Genomic DNA, 16,673 nt, shown 5'->3' with positions numbered 1-16,673 from the left:
TGAGTCAAGCTAGCTCAAAAAACTTGCTTGAGTCAGCTCAGATTGACTCGGCTTGAATGGCCAATTCAGACCAAGTCAAGCTAATTTTTTAAAGCTCAAGTTGAGTTCGAGCTAACTTCGAGCATGGAGCATTTCAACTCAATTTGACTCAAAGCTCGAACTCGAGCTCGATTAATTAGTATATTAAATATTATATATATATATATATGTGCGTGTGTGTGTGTATAAGTTTTAACTTATATAAAAAAAAATTTTAAAAAAATCTAAACAAACCTTAGGTACCACCCGACCGCCCCCTCTATTCCTTTTCCCTTTCTTCTCTTTCTCTACCCCACCCAGCCACTGCCAACCGCACACCTGCCCGACCAACAATCCACCGGACCACCACGACCACCGGTCTTCTCCAGCAAGACCAGCACCCTGCCCGCAAGACCAGCACTCCACCGGACCACCACCACTCGATCTCACAGAGCGAACTAGCGCGGCCGCGCCTAATCTCAATTTGGGCCGATCTCTCTCTGTTCCAATCTCTTCAAGGTATTTAGCTTTTTTTTTTTTGGTATATATTTATTTAACTTGTAGATTTATATGAATGTAGGTTTACTATAGATTTATTGTAGATTGGGGACTAGGTTGGGTCAGGTCGGGTTGGGGGGGCTGTGTTAGGTCGGGTTGGTGTTTGAAACGGGTTGGGTGGGCTGGGTTGGGTCGGGTTGGGGTTTAGGACGGGTTGGGTCGGGTTGGGGTTTGGGACAGGTTGGGGTGGTTGGGTTGGGTTGGGGGTGCTAGGTTAAGTCGGGTTAGGGTTTAGGACAGGTTGGGTGGGCTGGGTTGAGTCAGGTTGGGTGTTGGGTCAGGTTGGGGTGGCTGTATGAATAGCCAATATAGGTGCATTTAAATAGCCAAGTGTCTAGCTAAAAAATGGGGCAACATTTAAATCCCCTTTGTGTGGGCTAGATTGTATGAATTGTCTGGCTAAAAAATGGGGTAGCTGACTCCATTTGTCTTGTGCGCTGCAGCCCACTTGATGAATGAACTGGCCTGATTTTTTACAGTATGGCCCACCAAATGGAAGGTGCGTGTGTGGATGTAATAGGGAACACTCTAACTTATAGTGATCTGGGAAATCTAGTCATTTACTTAACTAAAATAAGCCTTAGAGAATTGAAAATTTGGAAGCTAGATATGTTTTGTTTCTAAATGGTGTGCAGCAAGCAATGTCTTCAGATGATCCATCCACCAATATTTGGGATTATGGATCCCAAGTGTACTCCCCAACTTCTGGAAGAATGAAAATCTAATGTAAATTGTGTAAGGTCAAATTTGTTAACAAAACAAATCATTAACAAAACAAATCAACTTAGACTACACTTATCAGGTTGGGGGGAAATGTAAAACTATGTCCTAAAGCATCAGAGGATATACAATTTTTATACTAGGCACTTGTAGATTCCAACAAGAAGCCTTCTACTCCCTCCCCTACACCGAATACAACTAGCCATGAGATATACAATAACAGACCCATTCTAATCAATGAAGATTATAAAGTGGAGAGGGCGAAGAGAATGAGTAGGGAAGAGAATGAAGCTATATGAAAAAGACTGGAAGAATAGCAATTACAATTAGCCTTGAAGTTGAGTAAGAAAGAGGCAGATGCATTAAGATATCAACGATGTGCTCATCGACAACATGACACATAAGCAGGAACGAGCTCGACAAGCAAGAAGCTATCAAAGTTTATTTCCAAACTCGCCTCATTCTACAAGAACTTGGGTATTCCATATATATCAACTCATAAAAATATTTTGAAAAAATTAGTTGAATCTGTACAAGAGCATGGTAAAACAGTCTCCCCACCTTCTAATTTAGGGGAGGTTAATAATCATATTGGAGAGGACAGTACCACCAGCCCGAACTTGAATAACGAAAATTATGGATCTGATGTAGAGTAGGAAAATTAAATTTGATGTATTAAGTTTTTTAGTTGTAATTTTATAAACTTGTAGAGTAGTAGTTGTACTTGTACTTGTATGGACTTAACTTTCCTACTAAAATGTTGTAACTTAACTAAAATATTGTAAGTTAAATGGTTAATAATCATATGCATTATCTTTTTATTTTTTCTTAAATTTTTTTCTTGTAGATTTGTAGTTGTATTGATAAATTGTTTCTTATATATTTTGATAATTGTTCTTTACATATTGTCAAATTGATGCTTGTGATTATTTGTCATCTGATGTTGTTGATTAATATTTAGGCTATTTAGCCGTTTAACAATATACCCCCCCTCCGGTTTAAGAATTTATATTGAATAAGTACAATCATTCCACTGAAAATACTTGTTCTTTATGGATTCCTAAATTATCCCATTTTGGACAGTTCGGTACCATACCATGTACTTAGGTTGTCATCATTCAATTTACATGTAGTTAAAATTTTGGTAATGTTTCCCTATATTTTCTTCGGATATGTGGTTCTTTACTAGTTGGTTTTTACCACATGTGTAATGGATTACATGTGGTGTGACTACTAATTAGTATTGAATTTTACACATATCTGTAAAATATAGGGAGGTGTTGTTGAAATTTTCGCTTGTATATAAATTGTATGGGGTCAGTGCATGGTATGTTATCGAATGGAATAGAGACAATTAGCACATCTAGATAAAGACAAGTAAGAATAAGATATTTAGAGACAATTAGTAAACAAATTTTGAGACAATTATGGACAATTTGTAGTTATGTATACGTATGTATCCCGGTGGATTTATTTATTAGGGGACTATTTAAGACACTTGTGTCTCACAGTTTATGGAGGGGCCCGATATTATTTGAATTATATATTTATATATACATATAAATGTGGTTAACTGATTACTTCAACCTATAAAAGCCTCGATCTTACCCTACATTTGTTATCTTTTAATTTTTATATGACTATTGAAGAAAACTTAAGTATTCCTGGTCTTGGTGCGTCGATAACATTTCCTTTTGTTATGGATGAAGAAAAATTAGAAAACAAAGTTCAAACAGCTTAAGGTTTTGTAAAAGGGAAAAAAAAGATCGGCGATATAAGAATGTTTTGATGAAATCACGCAACTAGATAGTTCAGTTAATATTAGATGCAAATTTTGTAAAACTCTTTATGGCAAGCATTCTGGTTCTTCTACAACTAACTATCAGAGGTATCTTGATAAATGTGTGAAGAGACCAAGAACATTGAAGGGTAAAATCCAGCAACTGCTTTCATTTACCGTTTCTGAAGATGACGACTCTAAAGCCGCACTCTTAACGTATAAGTATGATCCGGATAAACTGAATGAATGGTTTGCAAGGTTGATGATAGTCAATTAGAAGTCATTCAGCATGGTAGAAAGCAAGGTTTTCATGAGATTTTGTAAATTTCTAAATCCCAGACGTGAGAAGGACTCTCGCATTACTGTAAAAAAAGAGTGCATGAAGATGTATGCGGTTGAAAAAGCTAACTTGAAAGCTATCATGGCATTTGTATCTAAAATAAGTTTGACTTCGAATATGTGAATGACCTCGAATCAGAGAAAGAGATATATGTCATTGACCGCACACTTCGTTAATGCAGATTGAAAATTACAAAAGAGGATTTTAAACTTTCTCCACATTCTTCCTCCTCATATCAGTGTGGTACTGTCTGATTGCATTTACAACTGTCTTGTTGAGTGGGGTATTGAAAAGAAAATTTATTCAATTACTTACTTTGGTTTCTTTCTTACGTACTCAGTTCAAGATTGTCGAAAATTTATTCTTCGAAGGTAAAATATTCTAAGTTAGATGTTATGCTCACATACTCAACTTAATTGTACAAGAAGGGCCAAAGGCAATTGATTCAACAATTGCCAACATACGAGATAGTGTTAAATATACAAAGGGGTCATCTTCAAGACTGAGTATATGGAATGATATAATCTAACATTTGGATTTGAAATTTAAACAACAGTTGAAGTTAGATGTCTGCACTCGCTGGAATTCCACTTATGAAATGTTGGATATGACTTTACAATTTAAAGTTGCATTCCCTAAACTTGCAGCGCATGATAAAATGTACGCATATGTGCCAAGTGAAAAAGACTGGAATAAAGCTGAAGATGTTCATCGGTTTCTCAAAGTTTTTTACGATTGCACGAAATTTTTTTCAAGAAATAAGTATCCTACGACAAATCAATTTCTTCATAAAATTATTTTCATTATGAATGCGCTAAAAAAGTGTGCCGCTGATGGTTCAGAATTTTTTAAAGCAATGACTATAAGAATGCAGTTGAATTTGATAAGTATTGGTCTGAATACCACTTGTTAATGGCCACTGCAGTTGTCCTGGATCCATGATACAAGATGGCAATGGTCATATTTACTTTCATATCGCTTTATTCCAGTTCCGAAAGAGTTTCAGCGGAGACTGTCATTATTAATGTTGTAATTGAAAAGTTGTTTGCTTCATATGTTGATAATCCGGCCGAAACATCAAGTGCAATAAGTACTTCTCAAACCGCGGATAATTCTTCTACTGAGGGCAAGCGACTTCGTGACTTTATGTCTTTTTTAAATGAAGAAGAAACAAAGACATAGAAAATTGAATCCAAAATGGAGAATTATCTAAAGGAGTCGGTTATAAGGCTACAAGATAATGATTTTGACGTTTTGTAATGATGGAAGTCTCGAGCTCGTACATACCTTAGACTTTCATTGATGGTACGAGACATTTTATAAAATCTAAATTCTACTGTGGCATCAGAATCAGCTTTTAGCACCGGGAGCAGGGTAGTTAGCAAGTATCGAAGCTTACTCGCCTCAAATACAGTTGAAGCACTGATATGTACGTAAGATTGGTTGCATACAATTTGAGGCGGTGGCAATTTCGATGTTGAAGAGTATGAAAAGGACAATGGAATTGAAGACGTGGACTAGAATGCTTGAAAGAAGGTAAGCTTTAAAAATTTTCATAAACGGATTTATAATTTTTGATATATTTTAACTCTTTCGAATTGATGTTGATTGTTGAGGACAAAATGTGGTTTTGTGGTATGATACTCATAGTATCTAGATGTTTATGTCTTAGTAATGGTGGCATATGAGACATTTAATTTGTATTTTTTAATCAAAAATTTAATAAGTTAACTTTTGAACAAGCTCAAGCTCAACTTGAGGTAATTAAACTTGACTCGACTCAAATCATTAGCTCGAATCAAACTCGACTTGTCAACTTTAACAAACAAGCCAAGCTTCAATGTTAAGCTCAAGGTCGAGCTTGAGCTCGAGCTCAAACTCGAGTACAACATGGACGAGTCGGGCCGAGCTTGGCACACCTCGACTCGACTCGATGTACAGACTTAACCATGGCCTCTCTAAGATGAACCGACATATCAAACGGGCGCACCAAATGCTGGTTGTTTGATATTACGCTGATGGTACGGTAAAGTGCACTTTAATAATCCAGCCAAAGAGTAGTAAGGCATGATTTTGGTCCAAGGTGATCTTCATGGTGTGGACCAGCTTTTCCACTGCTCTGATATTCTACACACGTGATACATTGGCAGGAACAAAAGAGCTGTTCGTGAAGGTTCACGTTTTTATTTGAATTTTGAATCGCTCTGCCTTTTTGGCGCCAAAACTGACGGGAAAATCTTTGATACTCTGGTAGTGCGATGCTTGATACTCGCGTAATATAACGTTTTACATACAGCATGCCATTAATTCAAAATGAACTGTCAAAATGGCGGGCCCTACTTTAGATGGATCAAAATAAAAAAAGCCAACGTATTTGATTACGTATCTAACTGCCGCTGTATAAAGATCGAATATACAGTTGAAATGAAAAACATCCAACGGTCCTAGTTAATTAAATAAATCCACTTATCAGCGACCGCAACTGATCAACTAATTCGGTATGAGTCTCCACCTAAAGTTTTTCCCGCAAATTGGACGGTTCATTTTTGGTTATCATATGAAAGGTTCAAAATCTCCAAGTGCATGCGTATCAACTATTACCATGTGTCGGATTATCAAATAGTCTCTCTCCTGAAAAGATGGCAACGTTTTTTACGGACTCGGTACTTGTCGGTAGCATATGTAGATATAGACGCCTGAAACGATTTACGACGTGTTTGGGCGGTGGGATTAGGAGAGATTACGTGGGATGGGATTCAAAAAAAAACATAATTATTGCCATGGGATTGTTCCCTTTGTTGTCATGGGATAAGATTAATTCCATACTTTGTTGGTAATACAATGGTAGATTGAATGGATATACCCAACATCATTTAAAATTACTGCAAATAACAGACATGTTATATCTAAACCGTTCATTTGTTTTGTAACCTCATTTTATGGCATGGGCCTAAAAATGAGGCAGATTCAAAACTTATGTGGCCCCAAAGAAGTTTTCAATCTCCGTTACTTTCTATGGTGGGGTCCACTTGAGCTTTAGATTTACCTGATTTTTTGGCCCATGTTCTAAATTAATCTCGAAAAATGAGTGGACAGTGTGTATATAGCCCACACATCATGGTGGGACCTATACAACTTGCTAACATTGAGAGAAATTGGCACGGACCCAATGCAATTCCATCTAAAGCTTTTCCATTCTTCCCAAGCATGGAGTGGAAGTGGCACACGACCAGATGCAATTACATCCCACCTAATCGCTTCCAATCCCCACTGCCCATACACGCCCTTAGAGAATCATCAAAGCCAACAACTGTAATCTTCTAAAATTGGTGAATGCTGCTTGAGAAATTCAGCTCCAGTATCAACAAAGAGTCCACAAAGTCAACCCATGGTAGGCCTTGGGCCTGCATCAGGTGGAAACCGATTGGCTAATCCCTTGGCAGATACTCCCTTGCCACCATCCCCTTGGCAGATGGTCAGTGCTCTGTGGGCCCCACCATGATGTATGTGTTTCATTCATTTCGTTCATCCATTTTTACAGATCATTTGAAGACTTTATACCAAAAATGAGAGGGATATAAGTCTCAGGTGGACCACACCACAGGAAAACAATAGCGATTTGATATCCACCATTAAAATCCTCCTAAGGCCCACTGCACTGTTTATTTGACATCCAATCTGTTGATTAGGTCATATAGACCCAGATGAAGGAAAAAAAACAAAGATCAGATTGATCCAAAACTTCTATGGCCCCCAAAAAGTTTTTAATGGTCGACGTTCATTCAACAATGTTTCCTATAATGTGGTCCACTTGAGATTGGGATATACCTTATATTTTTATTTCATACCATAAAATGATCTAGAAAAATAGATGGACGTCATGGATGAAACACATACATCATGGTGGGTCCCACGGAGCACCAAGTCACTGACCACCAGCCATTGGCTGGTGGCAGGGGGAGTAGCCAATCCGTTTCCGCATCAGGCGTAAGTGTAACCGTGTAACTTTAGTTCTAAAGTTTTGGTAAGAGAAATTACAAACCATAAAAGATATTCTCCTTTTGAATCAGATATAAGGTTTATCAAAAAAAATCCCAAGAACCATTTGAACATTGCTTACAATCAATAAGAAAATTTCGGACTATCATGTTTCTATGTACTAGAAATGTGAAGTCTTGTCTGATTGATACAAATATGATTGTTACATTGATTTTTCTCCAATAACTGAATACTCTTTACTGAAAAGACTTCATATATTGGACGACAATTTTATTTTTTTGTGGGTTTGACCGTTGGATGACAAAGGAATATTCAAGGGTAATGGTGGACTAACAAAGGAAAGTTTTCAAATCATCACCCACCGGTCCTTGTGTGTTGTAATGGTAGTTGCACAAAATCATGAATACTCAAAAAGAGAGCTTTCACAATTGTGATTGTATGGAAAGACACTTGTTGACATAGATTGAGGTCTCGCAACTTCTCATGTCAGGATTTCATGGAAGTTTAAGGGCTTGTTTGGCCAGTTGCATTGGAAAGGATTAGGTGGGATGGAATTACATCTGATCCTGTGCCAATTCCACTCCATGTTTGGGAAGGATGGAAAAGCGGGGAAGTAGATTAGATGGAATCGCATTGGGTCCGTTGCCAATTTCACTCAATGTTAGTAAGTTGGGTAGGTCTCGCCATGATGTGTGGGCTATATCCACACCGTCCACTCATTTTTTGAGATCATTTTAGAGCATTGGCCAAAATTTTAAGTATATCTAAAGCTCAAGTGGACCCCACCATAGAAAGCAATAGGGATTGAATACTTATTGTTGAAAACTTCTTTGGGGCCACATAAGTTTTGGATATGCCTCATTTTTAGACCCATGACATAAAATGAGGTTACAAAACAAATGAACGGTTTAGATATAACACATGTGTGTTATTCTTAATAGTTTCAAATGATGGTGAGTATATCCATTCAATGTACCACTGTATTACAAACAAAGCATGAAATTAAGCTTATCCAATGGTGACAAAGAACAATCCCTGCCATGGGTAATGATTATGTTTTTTGAATCTCATCTCACCTAATCCTTTTCAATGCAACTGCCCAAACAGGCCCTAAACTTTTAAAGTAATCTTCTACCGATTTTGAGATTGACTTATATTCAAGGTTGACTATCATCTAGCAGTTGTTTGTCCAATTCCAGCCCTTCTTTATTGAAAATCTTGTCATTGAAGATTCCTCAGAGGTCTTCCGATTTATCTACCATTCTCTGAGGTGCTTTGGTGGCTTGCCCTTTGCACTTATGCTCAGAAAACTAAGTCTTGGATGATTCATTTGGTTGTTGTTTCTTGTTTGGGACTAGTGATGTAGAGTGGGTAGCAGATACTTTCATGGTAAAGATATACCAAAAAAAGCCCAAATGGAGGTGGAAACGATCCAGACAATCAAAACTTTAAAACAGTCATATCTTGTAAATCAGGATGAGCTTTTCGACATATCATATATAATTATAGGGTGGGAGAAGCTAGCTTTATCCAACCAACCCTGCTATGCTGGGTTGCCCATGCCGTATATGCAATATTCCATTAGATTGATGGTCAAAAATCCCATTTAATTTTGTTTTTACTATAAATCGTCAGTTTTAGTTCGCGTATAACTTTTAATCTTTCGAGTTGTAGAAGTTGTGCCTAACATGAAAATGACTTAGAAATTTTAGGAGAATAATGTAGAGACCGTCTAGTAGGAATGGAGACCGTATAATTTTGGGCCAAATTAGACACTAACTATTTTTAGTTGAAAACCATGAAATCTAGTAGGAAAGGGGACGTCTACAAATAGTAAGTTTACTCTTTATAGTAAGTCATTTTTTTAAGGGTGTTTGAGTTTAGAACTCCATTTTAGGTTTAAGCTCATTATTTAAAGGGTTGTAATTTTGTTTGTTTTTTTTTTAAATCATCAATTAATTTATTTCAAATTTATTAGAAATTATGTATACTTTTATCCCTCGTAGATTCGAGTAAGCTCTATGAGGAGTCCAAAGAGCTATGTGGATTCAGAGTACATATTGAAATTGTGGTTTTTGACTACTATGCGTTAAGTGCGGAAGTATGGCGGAGCTAGAGAATAAAGGCTATGTCCTAGGGGGTGATTATGAACAATTAAAATTTTATACCGATTAAAAACAACAATTGCTTAACTTAAATTAATTAACAATTAAACTAAGTAAGACAATATAACTTTAAGGCTTCCAAGCCAGTAGAGGGTCCAATCACATAGACTATAAATGATTTGTAAATAAGCAACTAGTCTATCAAAATAGTGTATGTGTATGTGAAATGTGCTAGCTATCAATCACTAAGCATTCATCTTATCATGCATGTATAATTTAAACATTCAAGCGCATATGCATAATTAAACAAGTGCGAAAATTATAATTCCAAACACAGTTATATATGGTGGTTCAGTTACTTGGCTATTTCACTACTAGCGGACGCACTCAACCCAAGAGTGTACCAGATTTCACTATCAGAAGTTTTAAATCAGGTTCACATCTAACCTTTACAGCCATACACAAAAACTTTAAGATTTATGCCTTACACAAGAGCAAAGGTACTGCACAAGAACCTAAATTTATGCCTACACAATAGTTAAGGCTCCTACTCCCGAACCCAAAGCTTTAAGCCCTACACAAGAGGTAATGTCCTACACAAGAACCTGGAACTTAGACTCATTTCCAGAGTTAAGGTCCTACACAAGAATCCGATACGTATTCTCTCGCCGGAGGCTCTCGGAAGAGACTTCGGTTGGTTTTTATAATGTCTCGGATTTTCGTTATTTTTTATTTCAAAAAACCCTTGAATTTTTTTGCTATAACCATCTTACGTCGTCACTAACTGACCCTTAATGCTTGAGGTGAGCCTATGCATGAGTGGTTCCGAAAAAGAGCCGCACAGTTTCGATTTTTTAACCGTAAGAAGCCAATGAATCCACCTGGTCACTTAAACATTGAGTTTAGCCTTGTGATTTGTTCATCTATGACCCAAATCTAACTAACCTACCATTGATTAATTAAGACAACTACAACAAAATAAAAACCTACAAAAAGCTGAAACAACTAGGAGTTATATCTTAAGTAACAAGCCAAAGTGACCCAATTATCCTTTTAGCCTAAGAACCAATGGTTTGGAGTGATTTTGAGCGAATTGTTATTTTCGCTAATTTTGAATAGGCCACACTACGAACATGGTTAATCTAGACCCTAATCATTGTGAACAAGAAATCTCCCTACTCAATTCATTACAAAAATGCCCCGATTATTCAAACAAGCTCAATACCGCTCATTAGTGGACCACTGAACCCGAGGCTATAGAAAGACATTCGTCTTACTGGGCTTGATGCCATCGTGGGTGGCGAATGAAGATGGTGCCTAGAACTGCTCGACTTGGGTCAGAGGCCAAGTGCTTGAAATATGCAAATGCCCTATGCTGAAGCCTAAAACTTAAGTGAAATAGATCATCCACTCTTTCGTGAAGTTACGGCTTTATGGTCGTTAGATCGCAACCAAACTTGAGGTGCGAGTTAAATATATTTCCCTGCTCATATCCGTATAGCCGTAGCCCCAATCAAGGATCAATGACCGCCAATCGTAAGTGGACCCCCCACAGCTAATTGAAGCGTCTGATTGCCGCCCGGTTGTGATAAAATGTAAATCCCATCGAGGGGCACCCGCCCCATGGTGTAGATAAGCCAATGGGCCCTCGGAAGGCCCTATAAGTTGAGAACAACCTCCCCTATGGTAGTTTTATTAAGGAAAGAGTCACCAGGGCTATTTGTGCACATTCTGACACTATAAATAGCCTTCATTTAGGCACCCCTTTCTCCCATCTAAATTGCATGCCCTAGCTTGGGTGAGGGAGAAGAGAGAAAAAGAGAGAGATGAAGAGAAAAAAAGAGAAAGAGAAGGGAGTGTGTGTATGTGTGTGTGAGTGAGGGAAATCTTCATGCTTGTAAGGTTAGTACTTCAACCAAACCTTTGGCTACTACCAAACATCCATCAAATCCACCCATTCCAAGAATCGGAAGCAAGAATTATATCTTACCCTTCAATTAAGCAACCCAAGTAGATTTTTAGTCATTAATGGTGTTTTCTTGATTTTGATTTTAAGAATTAATGATTTTTCCCCAAATCCCTAACCTTAGGAGTTTAAAATCGAAGATTATTTCTTAGAGGTGCGGACCATTATCTATATATTATCATTTATTAACCCTTTAGGGGTCTCGGGTAATGATTAGATGCTTGTAGAAAAATTTGTGCATGCTAACATGTTAACAATTTATTTTTTCTATAATATATGCTTAACTGAATGTGTTGTTTTATGAATGCTTATATGTTTAATGAAATGCCTAAGTGGTTGTGTAGTAGAGCATATGATATAATTACGTAATGTAGTGCTTAGTGTATAGTGGGTTGGTTGACTAACCATCCAAACTAAAAGGATGGTCCGAGTTGGGTTGGCTACCCTAGGTTTGTTCGATTGACTTCGGGTCGAACACGGACAACCGACAGTAGCTGAACTACGAGGGATACTCGCACCTAATGGCGACTGCGTCAGAGTTCTCCAAGTCAATCGAATTAGCCCAAAAGTTAACTGACCATGTGTGTTCACAATGTATGACAATGACAAATATAATATGAGATACCCTCATTCCCATTGAATGAGTCTACTTATAATTCTTAGTGGTACGATCTGCAAGACTCATGACCCGGGTATGTGGTATAGGACATCGTATTCAAGCCGTTGGCCTATGCTGGGGTGACGAGCCTCCTCGTGACCAATGAGCAATCAAGAAAGCTATGAGACTAATACATCAAACTGGACTGATGTCGCGACCTCTCCATATTTGTATTTGGGTGACGACTCTTATATCATTTATGAGTGCCCTCTACCTGTCGATGGGCCGCCTAATCCTATGCGTTCGGGCTGTGTAATTTGAGTCCTTATTGATCGGTCGAGCCAGTGTTAATCTCACATTAATTGGGGAGTTGTCGTATGGGTGGTAAACTTGGATACGGATCAAGGGACACTGGTAAGGACTCGCTTCAGTCGCTCTGATCTTAGTGATCCGGTTGAGATCACGATAAAATGAGGGTACCTTAGCTTCCCCAATATGTTGGACGAATTGAACCTAATAGCTATTCAATTAATATACGCATTTATCGTATTGCGTTAAATAGGATTTGCGATCTGGAGTTGAAGTCGCTTGTGAGAGAGTGTTGGATTGTAAGGCACGCCTGTGGGAGGAGCATATGAGGGGCAAAAAAGGGCGCTCACCACCACACAATGCCATGCATGGCCACACGAGGCCATGCGAGAGTCACACGGGGCACACGAGGCCACACATGGCCATGTGTGGGGCACGCGATGCCATGCCAAGCCATGCGAGGCCATGCGAGAGGCACACGAGGCCACACGAGGCCACGCGATAGTATTGTTTACATGCATAATGTAGATTTCTTTTGCAAAATTTAAGGAGTCGGCACCCTTCGTCCATAAAAAACCTATTTAATGAAACAAGCAACTATTATGCTCTTTTCAATTTTCTTTTGTGTGCATTCATGTAGGTGATGATTATCTTCTTTGTTGTAAACCATGTTAAATGTTTTATGTGGGTAAAAATGCATAACACCCTCTTTTGATTGGTCAACTTGTAATAAGGGTGATGATAAAGAGTACTTCACGTGAACTTTGAATGCTTTAGTTATGAGAAGTCCATCAATGCCTTCCTTGGCCTTTTGGCTAAGATCAAGTGTAGTATATGTTCTAATTAGTATAATATCTTATATATGGTCCATTGGGCCATATGATATTAAATAAATTTCTTGTGAGGGAGGGCCTGTCATAGTAGCTTGTTGTGCCCTCTGGCATTGCTTATGTGTTGCACTATAAGACTGGCCTTGTACACCCCTACTAAGAAAAACTCTAATTAATGTATTTTTGCATTAGGGGTAAGATGGCTATGATGGAATCCTCATTCAATGGGTGATGTAGCCATATAGCTAAACAACACAATCATCATCATCATCTAAGCTTTATACCAACTAATTCAGGCTGACTACACATCTTATTCTGCCATTCCACTTTATCAAGGGCCATAACTTCAATTAGTATATAGGCCAATATGTCTTTTCACACTATCTTCGCCCACGACCTTTTAATCTTACCAAACATCTCTTAGTTGGTAGAATTGTTCAAAATTTTACCATAACTTTTTACGACCTTTTTCTTAAAACTTACCACTTTGTGTTTATTTTACACAACGAACCCCTTTTTATGATCTTATAATGAATACTATGACAAGCTGTTGATGTATTCATCATTCTATGGTTTATTATGCATGTAGAATTTTATCTTGTATAAAGTGTATAAAAAATATCTTGAATTTTTATTGTGTGAAAGATTGACACTTAATTGGGTAGTTATGTACTTAGTTGAGTTGGTAACTAAGGCAAAACAGGAAAAAAAAACGGACCAGGGCCGTCGTAAATTTCTGTTAACGACGGACCTCCATCGCATGGTTTGTCGATCTTTGTTGTCAGGAATCCTAACGAATATCGTCGAACATTATTGATCCGTCGAAAAAGAAAATGATGAATCATATTCGTCATAAAACTTAAAAAGTGCAAAACTCCGGAAAAAATCTATTAGTAAAAGATTGTGTTCGTTGTTCTAAAATTTTACGACTATCTAGACAACAAATTTTATTCTGAAATTAGCGACAGATTTAATTTGTCATTAAATTTTCCATACAAAAAACACATTTTACATTTGTTTTTTTGAATATGTTAACACTTTATAGTATATCTATAAACATCAAACTTATAATATGAAGCCATATATGACCATTTGAATGTCTGGATTGTAAAAATGCATGAAATATCTATACACATCAAAATGATAATATAAAAGCAAGAAAGCATATATGAATCACATGTAGCTGTTCACTTGGGGAGTCCATTGGTAAAATTTCTGCCAACAAAAATCTATTGCACTTGATAGCATATCTATACACATCAAAATCACAATATGAAGGTATATATGACTATTCAAATGCGTAAATCGTAAAAACTCAAAATATTTATACACATCAAAAACATAATATAAAGGCAAGAAAGCATATCTGAATCATGTATAGTTGTTCACTTAGGCAGTCCGTTGGTAAAATTTCTACAAAAAAAAAGGTTTACATTTGTTGCTTTTTAAATATGTTGCACTTGTTAATATATCTATACACATCAAAATCATAATATGAAGGCATATATGACCATTCAAATACACGGATTGTAAAAACTCAGAATATCTATACACATCAAAATCATAACACAAATGCAAGAAAGCATATCTGAATCATGTGGAGCTGTTTACTTGGACGGTCTATTGGAACAATCTATACTATCCATGCTAAGAAAAATAGAGTAAACAACTAGCAGTAAATACTAACAAAATCTTATACATGAGCTAAAAGTGTATGAAACCACCCAATAACTAAACAAATACCATATAACTTCTCTTACTTTATGAACTATAACTCATGAAAATGTTTAAAAGTATATAAAACCGACCACCGGCTGACCATAGTCTCCTAGCTTTCGACGATGCCCTTTGTTTATCTGGAACATCTGTAACAAAAGCAAGTTTTAAGCAACAATATAAACCCATTAGGTTGGGTTTGGATGCACAAATAAATTCAATTATGAATATTTAGGGAATGATAAAAGTTAATGATATTTCCTTTATTTAAGAGTTTTACTTGTCTTTCCAGCCTGTTTTGAAGGGCGAGTAGTTGCACTTGATAGTCGTCCCATCTAAATTTATAAAAAAATAGAAAAACAACTCCTAACTCTCAGCAATTTCATTGTTCTCATATCTTTCAATGCCATATATAACCAAATCATAGATCACAAATCATCATTATATCATATGTGAAACTTAAAATACTTATATATCTAGTGAAAATTATTATTAATATTTGTCACACTACCTTATGTAACAAGGACTGGGGACATTTAAGTTAGCCTTTTCTTTTAGTAAGCATTCGATTTGAACTTATTTTGTCAATGGCATGATCCATATTCTCCATAGAGATCAACAATTAAGTTTGGCTTGATTTTGTATACTGTACCTCCACCTTTCTCCACACTGAGACCAATCTCCTGACCACGGGTCTTCACCTTCATTTATACTCTTTCTTTTATAGTTGCTTCCACCTTCTCATCCGTTAGCAAATCCATCAACTAAGTCCTTTCCTACAAAATCCATAATGTAAAACACAAGCATCCATTTTATAATTCAAAAACAGAAAGGAAAAAAAAAAGACAATGAAATTTAAAAAAAAAACATTTAAGAAAGAAAAATAACTGAGCTGTAAGATTTATGTATAGCTCAAGTGAACCACACCACAGAAAGTTGTGGTGACAATGAGGCCCACCGTTGAAACCTTCCCAGGGCCCATTATGATGTTTCTTTGCCATCTAATCCGTTCACAAGGTCGCACAAACCTAAATGAAGGGAAAACAAAAAATATTAGCTTGATCATGAATTTGAACTAGACCTAAAACTCTCATTTATGCAACAACTATCGCTACTACTACATCAAACACTTCTATGAAGTCAAGACTTTAGCCCATAGTCCTATAACAAAGTTTACCACAAGTTGGATGATGAATGCCAAATAATTGATAGAAAAAAATAGATGAGAAACAAAAATAAACAAATGAATAAATTACGTATTTTCAAGCAAAGATGCATAGGCAACTTATGGATCATTTATGTCAATTTATATTGTCTATCAATTTTATACCATGAGAATAAACAACAGGTTGTCTAAAAGTTCGGACACTGTAATCCAATATTTACCATAGAGAAACTGCTTTAAGGATGTATAATCACAACGAAGTCATATATAAAATATTTAAAAATAACATTTTGGGTGTATGAAAGCCTAATACCGCGGTCCCTGGAATTACATGGAATACTTAATTAAAACCTTATAAAAGAACTATTGTTATTATGAGGAAACTGGAAATGAAACGGGATACTTCTTGGGTGCATGGAAAGCCACTAATGTTTTCATGGAAAATTATATTTCCAACATTGCCACTACTGATATGAACATATCTCCACCAATTTACATCGTATCCAAAACTAACACATTTTGCTTGCTTATACAGGAGTTTGGTTAGTGACGCTACCATGTGATCGATC

General features: G+C 36.8%; 1 non-coding gene across 1 annotated transcript; it reads left to right on the top strand.

Moving 5' to 3' along the window:
* Positions 1–13,187: 13,187 nt before the first annotated feature.
* On the top strand, positions 13,188–13,379 carry LOC131224421 (U2 spliceosomal RNA). Its single transcript, XR_009160907.1, has one exon. It is a non-coding gene; the product is annotated as a U2 spliceosomal RNA (small nuclear RNA).
* The last annotated feature ends 3,294 nt before the right edge of the window (positions 13,380–16,673 follow it).

Source organism: Magnolia sinica, chromosome 13 (genome assembly GCF_029962835.1).
Source record: "Magnolia sinica isolate HGM2019 chromosome 13, MsV1, whole genome shotgun sequence".
NCBI lineage: Eukaryota > Viridiplantae > Streptophyta > Magnoliopsida > Magnoliales > Magnoliaceae > Magnolia > Magnolia sinica.
This window is presented reverse-complemented; position numbering and strand designations above follow the sequence as displayed.